Genomic DNA, 11,384 nt, shown 5'->3' with positions numbered 1-11,384 from the left:
AACTAAACAATGATTACCACAAAAAAAAAATACAGTGTATAAAAAATCTATCACATCACACTCGATTTCTGAGGGTTCAGGCATATAACATCCCACTTCTGACACCAATGTTGTGAAATCGAGTGGTGTAACATGTCAGGAGTGAGCTATCGTATCTGTATGACGATATTGTCAAACAGAACAGCAACGACAGGAATATACGTCTGTATTGCTCTGAGGTCTAACCGATAACTGAGGACTAAAACATAGGTAATATAAAGGCACGAGGCCTTCCGGAGGATAACTACCCGGAATCCTCGGAACCGTACGTAAAATACAATGCTGTTTCACAACATTATTTCTGAAATCTTCATTTTTGGAGGAAATAAAGTAAACATCGAAAGCACGTGACAGTCACGCGGCTGATTTGAGTTGTGTTTAGTTCCCCAGTCTCATGCACAGGGATCGGACATATTGTAAACAGACAGCTAGATTCTATCAGGATGAACAGAAAAAGAAAGAGGGGAAATGCCTACATAAGTCTGCGTCCTAGTAACATAAGGTATACACAGGATACCATTGCCAACACTATGCACGTGAAAAACACAAAGGGAAATGTGATCAAAATGCCCCTGGGTGAAGTAGTGGACAAGGTGCTCAGAGGAGATATCAGCATCGAGGCCATTCCTAAAATCAGTGTGTTTTGTTTGAGCAACACGTGGTTTTCCTTGGACAATCGCAGGTTATGGGTGTTCAAGAAACTGCAGTCTGTTTTTGATCATTCTAAAAAAACGCACTTCAGTATCACTTGCCTTGAAAGAGACTGCGAGTTTGTAAAAATGTCAAAGATCACAACTTCCAATGGAGGAGAGGACATTTTGGTTCGGAGGGACCCGGGTGGTACAAAGTGGAGACAATTAGAAGCGTCAATCACTGACAAGTATTCACGGAACGTCAACAAACGCGCATGTACCATCAGCAACAACACTTGTCGACGTGGCCCCTTACTCAGTCTCCCATCCAATATTATTAACTCTCGTCAAAATGTCCCGGTCAAAAAGTCCCGTTTCGAGCCCCCGCTCAGTGATGCTCATCCTACAAAATGTACCTGTAAATCCCGGGGTGTCCGACTCGTGCCCCACCCCAACTACCTAGATCTGTTTCCCGCTTCTTACTTCCACGGGGAGGAGTACTTTCCTGAGGAGGAGGACGAATGGTATTGGCGCGAGGCTAACAAACACTACAGCTACACCGACGAAAAATACCCAGAACCTAAAGGATTCAGGTCCAACAGAAATCTGGACTTCAGGAGAAAAGTGCATGGACGCCGTCGCGTGACCATCTTGGACGACGACGAGGACATTAATACGTGTAGATTCGGATACTGACATTTGCATATGTCTCCACCAACACGTGTGAGCAGGAATAAGATGTTGCTGACATTCTTACATTTAGCATGTTGCACGGTCGGGTACAGCCCGAAAGATAACTGGTTTTTTAAGGGTATACATTATATGCATAATACCATAGGGGTTTTCAACGTTTTACATTAACTAATATTGTTTTATTATGTCATGTGTTGTTAACTTGCCGGCGTGCTTGTCCTTTAAAAAAACGAGAAATATTTGTTCTAAGTATGTTTATCAGAAACAAATACCAGTATTTTATTTGGTTTTAATTTTGATTTATCTTATTATTAACATTTATGTATATTTCCATTTTAATAATGATAAACCCCGAGTTTTTCTTATATCTATTTCAATATCATATTTTTCTATGAATGGTAATTGTTGACTACGAGTATGAATTTGATACATAATGTCCAGTTTTATTACGTCCTGTTTTACTGTTTGACATGAATCGCATCTTGGTGTTTGGTATAGCAATGGCCGTCGCTATAGTGTTTGCTTTGGTACACCGTTCTGTAGCGATGTTAATACTAATGGTATTACTGTAGCGGTAACGCTAATACTGTAGTGTTACTGAGGCGGTATTAACGTTAACTGTATTACTGAGGCGATATTAACGTTAACTGTATTACTGAGGCGGTATTGATGTTAACTGTATTACTGAGGCGGTATTGACGTTAACTGTATTACTGAGGCGGTATTAATATTAACTGTATTACTGAGGCGGTATTAACATTAACTGTATTACTGAGGCGGTATTAACATTAACTGTATTACTGAGGCGGTATTAATGTTAACTGTAGTACTGAGGCGGTATTAATGTTAACTGTATTACTGAGGCGATATTAATGTTAACTGTATTACTGAGGCGGTATTGATGTTAACTGTATTACTGAGGCGGTATTAATGTTAACTGTATTACTGAGGCGGTATTAATGTTAACTGTATTACTGAGGCGGTATTAATGTTAACTGTATTACTGAGGCGGTATTAATGTTAACTGTATTACTGAGGCGGTATTAATGTTAACTGTAGTACTGGGGCGGTATTAATGTTAACTGTAGTACTGAGGCGGTATTAATGTTAACTGTAGTACTGAGGCGGTATTGATGTTAACTGTATTACTGAGGCGGTATTAACGTTAACTGTATTACTGAGGCGGTATTAATGTTAACTGTATTACTGAGGCGGTATTAATGTTAACTGTATTACTGAGGCGGTATTAATGTTAACTGTATTACTGAGGCGGTATTGATGTTAACTGTATTACTGAGGCGGTATTAATGTTAACTGTATTACTGAGGCGGTATTGATGTTAACTGTATTACTGAGGCGGTATTAATGTAAACTGTATTACTGAGGCGGTATTGATGTTAACTGTAGTACTGGGGCGGTATTAACGTTAACTGTATTACTGAGGCGGTATTAATGTTAACTGTAGTACTGAGGCGGTATTAATGTTAACTGTATAACTGAGGCGGTATTAATGTTAACTGTATTACTGAGGCGGTATTAACGTTAACTGTATTACTGAGGCGGTATTAATGTTAACTGTATTACTGAGGCGGTATTGATGTTAACTGTAGTACTGAGGCGGTATTAATGTTAACTGTATTACTGAGGCGGTATTGATGTTAACTGTATTACTGAGGCGGTATTGATGTTAACTGTATTACTGAGGCGGTATTAACGTTAACTGTATTACTGAGGCGGTATTAATGTTAACTATTACTGAGGCGGTATTGATGTTAACTGTATTACTGAGGCGGTATTAATGTTAACTGTATTACTGAGGCGGCATTGATGTTAACTGTATTACTGAAGCGGTATTGATGTTAACTGTACTACTGGGGCGGTATTAATGTTAACTGTATTACTGAGGCGGTATTGATGTTAACTGTATTACTGAGGCGGCATTGATGTTAACTGTATTACTGAGGCGGTATTGATGTTAACTGTAGTACTGAGGCGGTATTGATGTTAACTGTACTACTGAGGCGGTATTGATGTTAACTGTAGTACTGAGGCGGTATTAATGTTAACTGTAGTACTGAGGCGGTATTGATGTTAACTGTATTACTGAGGCGGTATTAATGTTAACTGTAGTACTGAGGCGGTATTGATGTTAACTGTATTACTGAGGCGGTATTAATGTTAACTGTACTACTGAGGCGGTATTAATGTTAACTGTATTACTGAGGCGGTATTAATGTTAACTGTATTACTGTGGCGGTATTAATGTTAACTGTATTACTGAGGCGGTATTAATGTTAACTGTATTACTGTGGCGGTATTAATGTTAACTGTATTACTGAGGCGGTATTGATGTTAACTGTATTACTGAGGCGGTATTAATGTTAACTGTATTACTGAGGCGGTATTGATGTTAACTGTATTACTGAGGCGGTATTAATGTTAACTGTATTACTGAGGCGGTATTAATGTTAACTATTACTGAGGCGGTATTAATGTTAACTGTATTACTGAGGCGGTATTGATGTTAACTGTATTACTGAGGCGGTATTAATGTTAACTGTATTACTGAGGCGGTATTGATGTTAACTGTATTACTGAGGCGGTATTAATGTAAACTGTATTACTGAGGCGGTATTAATGTTAACTGTATTACTGAGGCGGTATCAATGTTAACTGTATTACTGAGGCGGTATTAATGTTAACTGTATTACTGAGGCGGTATTAATGTTAACTGTATATACTGTCGTGATAGCCGCGCTTATTGTATTACTGTGACGATATTAGCGCCGTGTTACTGAGGCGGTAACGCCAGTACTGTAGTATTACTGTAAGCGCTAACTGTATAACTGTCGTGATATCAACGCTAATTATATTACCGTAACGATATTAACGCTAGTTTTATTAGTGTCGTTGTCAACGCTGACTGTATTACTTGGTGATGCTACCGCTAACAATATTGCTATGGCGATGTAAACGCTAATTACTGTATAACTGTAGCTATGTTAACACTAATTGCATTACTGTATCGATATTAACACTAATTGTATTATTGTATCGATATTAATACTTATTGTATTACTGTATCGATATTAATACTTATTGTATTACTGTATCGATATTAACACTTATTGTATTACTGTATCGATATTAACGCTTATTGCATTAGTGTGGCGATATTCGGCGGAAACAAAAACAGGTGCTTCTCCAATAGTGCTTTATTATTGTTTTAATTTTTTTTTAATACTATCATCATTATGTGTTTATTAACAGATGTCTATTGTGTTTGGGAACACGATATACATCCATTTACCAAACTCTTAAAACACTTTTAGAACAAGATATCCATTAGCGTTTAACTTCCCTTTTCTGTCCATTAGCGTTTAACTTCCCTCCCCTTTCTGTCCATTAGCGTTTAACTTACCTCCCCTTTCTGTCCATTAGCGTTTAACGTCCCTCCCCTTTCTGTCCATTAGCGTTTAACTTCCCTCCCCTTTCTGTCCATTAGCGTTTAACGTCCCTCCCTTGTCTGTCATTTAGCGTTTAACTTCCCTCCCCTTTCTTTCCATTAGCGTTTAACTTCACTCCCCTTTCTGTCCATTAGCGTTTAACTTCCCTCCCTTGTCTGTCCATTAGCGTTTAACTTCCCTCCCCTTTCTGTCCATTAGCGTTTAACTTCACTCCCTTTTCTGTCCATTAGCGTTTAACTTCCCTCCCTTGTCTGTTTATTAGCGTTTACCGTCCCTCCCCTTTCTGTCCATTAGCGTTTAACTTCCCTCCCCTTTCTGTCCATTAGCGTTTAACTTCACTCCCTTGTCTGTCCATTAGCGTTTAACTAACCCCCCTTTTCTGTCCATTAGCGTTTAACTTCCCTCCCCTTTCTGTCCATTAGCGTTTAACTAACCCCCCTTTTCTGTCCATTAACGTTTAACTTCCCTTGTCTGTCCATTAGCGTTTAACTTCCCTTGTCTGTCCATTAGCGTTTAACTTCCCTCCCTTGTCTGTCCATTAGCGTTTAACTTCCCTCCCTTGTCTGTCCATTAGCGTTTAACTAACCCCCCTTTTCTGTCCATTAGCGTTTAACTTCCCTCCCCTTTCTGTCCATTAGCGTTTAACTAACCCCCCTTTTCTGTCCATTAACGTTTAACTTCCCTCCCTTTTCTGTCCATTAGCGTTTAACTTCCCTCCCTTGTCTGTCCATTAACGTTTAACTTTCCTTTTCTGTCCATTAGCGTTTAACTTCCCTCCCTTGTCTGTCCATTAGCGTTTAACTGCCCTCCCTTTTCTGTCCATTAGCGTTTAACTTCCCTCCCCTTTCTGTCCATCAGCATTTAACTTCCCTCCCCTTTCTGTCCATTAGCGTTTAACTTCACCCCCTTTTCTGTCCAATAGCGTTTAACTTTCCTTTTCTGTCCAATAGCGTTTAACTTCCCTCCCTTGTCTGTCCATTAACGTTTAACTTTCCTTTTCTGTCCATTAGCGTTTAACTTCCCTCCCTTGTCTGTCCATTAGCGTTTAACTTCCCTCCCTTTTCTGTCCATTAGCGTTTAACTTCCCTCCCTTTTTGTCCATTAGCGTTTAACTTCCCTTTTCTGTCCATTAACGTTTAACTTCCCTTTTCTGTCCATTAGCGTTTAACTTCCCTCCCTTTTCTGTCCATTACCCGAGATTTCCATTTCTCTACTTTATTGTTTAACTTTGCCTTTTCTATGTAGGTCTGTCTTTAGACGTTTTTTTAGTAGAAGTTTGACCAGCTTGAAATATTAGTGCTTGGATTGTTATTTATGTACCAAACATTCTCATTTGGTACATCATTCATTAAAGTGCCCAAACTTGTACACATTCAATCTATTTATGTCTTATATGCAGCGGTGAAGTTTTAGTAAAAGGTGCGCAGAGGCTTGCTAGTCGGGAAATATCAGATGTAGGATGTTCCTGTAGTTCTTGTACATTTTGTATATTACAGCTTTAATTCAGTAATTATATTTTTATTTTCTTTAACCCAAGTATACTCATTATACTAATAAAACTATCTCCAATGTGTCCCGAAATATGTCTCGTACTAGTCTGATGATAAATTTACACTTTTGTTTTATAATTCTATCTTATATTTGGCATGGAAATCTTTAGTTTATCTATTCACTGGGTTCGACTGTCTACCTATGGGGTTTCTATGGCCTCTGTACAACTGTTCTCCTTTTCAACAATGATATGTAGGTATTAACCTAAATTGTGCTGATTAATAGGAGATACAATGTGATAGTCCCTAATGAGATTGTCATTTTTATCATTAATTATTTTTAAACATTGATTTTAGTACTTTAGACATTTGATAGTCGTATGAGATTTGATGAAGATGGTAATCGAAGATGTATATTTGTAAGAGAAATATTCTTGTATAGTTTGTTACCGATAACAATGCCTCGGATATAAAGCCATGACATCCATAACATTGATTTCATTTTTTTAAGTAAAAGCTAAATCAGATGTTGTCTTGGTAATATCATTAAACACTATTGGACACTTTCATTTCAATGTGCGTGTTGTTTGTGAATGACGCTGTTCCGGCAAGTACAGTGAGATGTAAGAAGACGCCATGTTGCTCTACTGTTGTTAGGGTCGGGAAAGGGACATTCGAAACTCTGGCAACGAGTTCACCAACGGGAGGCTGCTTGTATCTAGCTGTCATACTGTGACATACATATTTCTATCGTGTGTTGCGTTAAAAAAATTACGTATATATGTACAAGAAAAAGTTGTGAACCTTCAATAGTGGGCACCCAGATCCCTCTTGGATCTCGTTTAACTGCATGCTTGGATAAATTTGTATCCTGGTATGTAGCTTTATCATAATGAATTACAGGTCGAGTTGGAATCATGTCAAAACTATATTTTATGTGTGTGTGTGTGTGTGTGTGCAGTTTTAGACCTTTGCAAGAACATTTTCGCTACAATTTCCATTTTTTTTAATTTGTGATAGGGGGAACTGGTGCAGTCTTCACAGAGAAGCATACTGCCAAGGGCACCCAGCAGGGTACTCCCTTCCAGTGAGTCATATTATGCTGTCAACGGGCGAACCTAAAAATGCTGATCGTAATGCAGACATAAAAACTACCATTTTAGAAATTGTGATATGTTTGGACCAGGGTACAGAACTCAAAGCCTTCCTTGCAGGGGCGAACGCAAAATTGAATGGCAAAGGCGAGATAGTTCCAAGGGAGACATTAGAAAGTTGTTAAGAAAGAAAAGTCAACATCCGGAATTGTGTTGTCTCGTGCAATATGGGCAACAGGTATAATTCTTACATGGGAGTTGATGGACGTCATCATGATCTCTAATGATATATTTAATCATTGTAGGAGTTGAAGACGTACTTGACATTTGATTTTCCGTCACCACTACACCCAATCAACATTTTGAGAACGTGACATCACACGGATTTGACATGGCGCCGTCTTAATTTCAAGCGTTCAATTCTTTCGATCCTGTTTGACATCGTTTTCTATCACTTTATACGGAACAATGGTTTTGTTCACAAGGCGTGGATTTGTTGTCACATATGGTATGCTTTTAATTTCATTTAAATTATAATCTATAAACAAATTGGAAACAGACGCATTAGGGACAGTCTAAACGCAATATTTCTGAATATGCTTGATCTTTATGGCGACAGGATCTGACTAACGGAAAACACCCAACTCTCCGACAGGAACTGACAGACATCAACCACCTACATTGTAACTCTCCGACAGGAACTGACTGACGTCAACCCCCTACATTGTAACTCTCCGACAGGAACTGACTGACGTCAACCACCTACATTGTAACTCTCCGACAGGAACTGACTGATATCAACCCCCTACATTGTAACTCTCCGACAGGAACTGACTGATATCAACCCCCTACATTGTAACTCTCCGACAGTAACTGACTGACATCAACCACCTACATTGTAACTCTCCGACAGGAACTGACTGATATCAACCACCTACATTGTAACTCTCCGACAGTAACTGACCGACATCAACCACCTACATTGTAACTCTCCGACAGGAACTGACTGACATCAACCACCTACATTGTAACTCTCCGACAGGAACTGACTGACATCAACCCCCTACATTGTAACTCTCCGACAGGAACTGACTGACGTCAACCACCTACATTGTAACTCTCCGACAGGAACTGACTGACGTCAACCACCTACATTGTAACTCTCCGACAGGAACTGACTAACGTCAACCACCTACATTGTAACTCTCCGACAGGAACTGACCGACATCAACCACCTACATTGTAACTGTCCGACAGGAACTGACTGACGTCAACCACCTACATTGTAACTCTCCGACAGGAACTGACTGACATCAACGACCTACATTGTAACTCTCCGACAGGAACTGACTGACGTCAACCACCTCCATTGTAACTCTCCGACAGGAACTGACTGACGTCAACCACCTACATTGTAACTCTCGGACAGTAACTGACCGACATCAACCATCTACATTGTAACTCTCCGACAGGAACTGACTGACGTCAACCACCTACATTGTAACTCTCCGACAGGAACTGACTGACATCAACGACCTACATTGTAACTCTCGACAGGAACTGACGGACATCAACCACCTCCATTGTAACTCTCCGACAGGAACTGACTGACGTCAACCACCTACATTGTAACTCTCGGACAGTAACTGACCGACATCAACCATCTACATTGTAACTCTCCGACAGGAACTGACTGACGTCAACCACCTACATTGTAACTCTCCGACAGGAACTGACTGACATCAACCACCTACATTGTAACTCTCCGACAGGAACTGACTGACGTCAACCACCTACATTGTAACTCTCCGACAGGAACTGACTGACATCAACCACCTACATTGTAACTCTCCGACAGGAACTGACCGACATCAACCACCTACATTGTAACTGTCCGACAGGAACTGACTGACGTCAACCACCTACATTGTAACTCTCCGACAGTAACTGACTGACGGTAACCACCTACATTGTAACTCTCGACAGGAACTGACTGACCTCAACCACCTACATTGTAACTCTCGACAGGAACTGACTGACGTCAACCACCTACATTGTAACTCTCGACAGGAACTGACCGACATCAACCATCTACATTGTAACTCTCCGACAGGAACTGACTGACGGTAACCACCTACATTGTAACTCTCGACAGGAACTGACCGACGTCAACCCCCTACATTGTAACTCTCCGACAGGAACTGACCGACATCAACCCCCTACATTGTAACTCTCCGACAGGAACTGACTGACGTCAACCACCTACATTGTAACTCTCCGACAGGAACTGACTGACGTCAACCACCTACATTGTAACTCTCCGACAGGAACTGACCGACATCAACCACCTACATTGTAACTGTCCGACAGGAACTGACTGACATCAACCACCTACATTGTAACTCTCGACAGGAACTGACTGACGTCAACCACCTACATTGTAACTCTCCGACAGTAACTGACTGACGGTAACCACCTACATTGTAACTCTCCGACAGGAACTGACTGACGTCAACCACCTACATTGTAACTCTCCGACAGGAACTGACTGACTGTCAACCACCTACATTGTAACTCTCCGACAGGAACTGACTGACATCAACCACCTACATTGTAACTCTCCGACAGTAACTGACTGACATCAACCACCTACATTGTAACTCTCCGACAGTAACTGACTGACGTCAACCACCTACATTGTAACTCTCCGACAGGAACTGACTGACGGTAACCACCTACATTGTAACTCTCCGACAGGAACTGACTGACATCAACCACCTACATTGTAACTCTCCGACAGGAACTGACTGACATCAACCACCTACATTGTAACTCTCCGACAGGAACTGACTGACGTCAACCACCTACATTGTAACTCTCCGACAGGAACTGACTGACGTCAACCACCTACATTGTAACTCTCCGACAGGAACTGACTGACATCAACCACCTACATTGTAACTCTCCGACAGGAACTGACTGACATCAACCATCTACATTGTAACTCTCCGACAGGAACTGACTGACGTCAACCACCTACATTGTAACTCTCGGACAGGAACTGACTGACGTCAACCACCTACATTGTAACTCTCGGACAGTAACTGACCGACATCAACCATCTACATTGTAACTCTCCGACAGGAACTGACTGACGTCAACCACCTACATTGTAACTCTCGGACAGTAACTGACCGACATCAACCATCTACATTGTAACTCTCCGACAGGAACTGACTGACGTCAACCACCTACATTGTAACTCTCGGACAGTAACTGACTGACGTCAACCATCTACATTGTAACTCTCGACAGGAACTGACCGACATCAACCATTTACATTGTAACTCCGACAGGAACTGACTGACGGTAACCACCTACATTGTAACTCTCGACAGGAACTGACCGACGTCAACCCCCTACATTGTAACTCTCCGACAGGAACTGACCGACATCAACCCCCTACATTGTAACTCTCAGACAGGAACTGACCGACATCAACCACCTACATTGTAACTCTCCGACAGGAACTGACTGACATCAACCACCTACATTGTAACTCTCCGACAGGAACTGACTGACGGTAACCACCTACATTGTAACTCTCCGACAGGAACTGACTGACGTCAACCATCTACATTGTAACTCTCCGACAGGACCTGACTGACGTCAACCACCTACATTGTAACTCTCGACAGGATTTGACTTGAGGCAATCACCCAACTCTCCGAATCCTTGTTATGTTTTTTCATCTTGTAATCCTGTGACAATGGGGTTTCGACTGATCACAGACACCAAACCTCTTTAAGGTGACCATATATAAGGTGATAACGATGGTCATATTTTATCTCTTTAAACAACGTGCCTTACCGCCAAGTTTAAACAGCAGTCTCGTCAAACATATAGAGAGTATTGATTATCCTCAATACAAAACATGGCCTTATACCTCTTAGTTTCTTGGTAAAGGAT

This window comes from Pecten maximus, chromosome 8 (genome assembly GCF_902652985.1).
Source record: "Pecten maximus chromosome 8, xPecMax1.1, whole genome shotgun sequence".
Taxonomy (NCBI): Eukaryota; Metazoa; Mollusca; class Bivalvia; order Pectinida; family Pectinidae; genus Pecten; species Pecten maximus.
The sequence above is the reverse complement of the archived record's forward strand: the minus strand, read 5'-3'. Positions refer to the sequence as shown.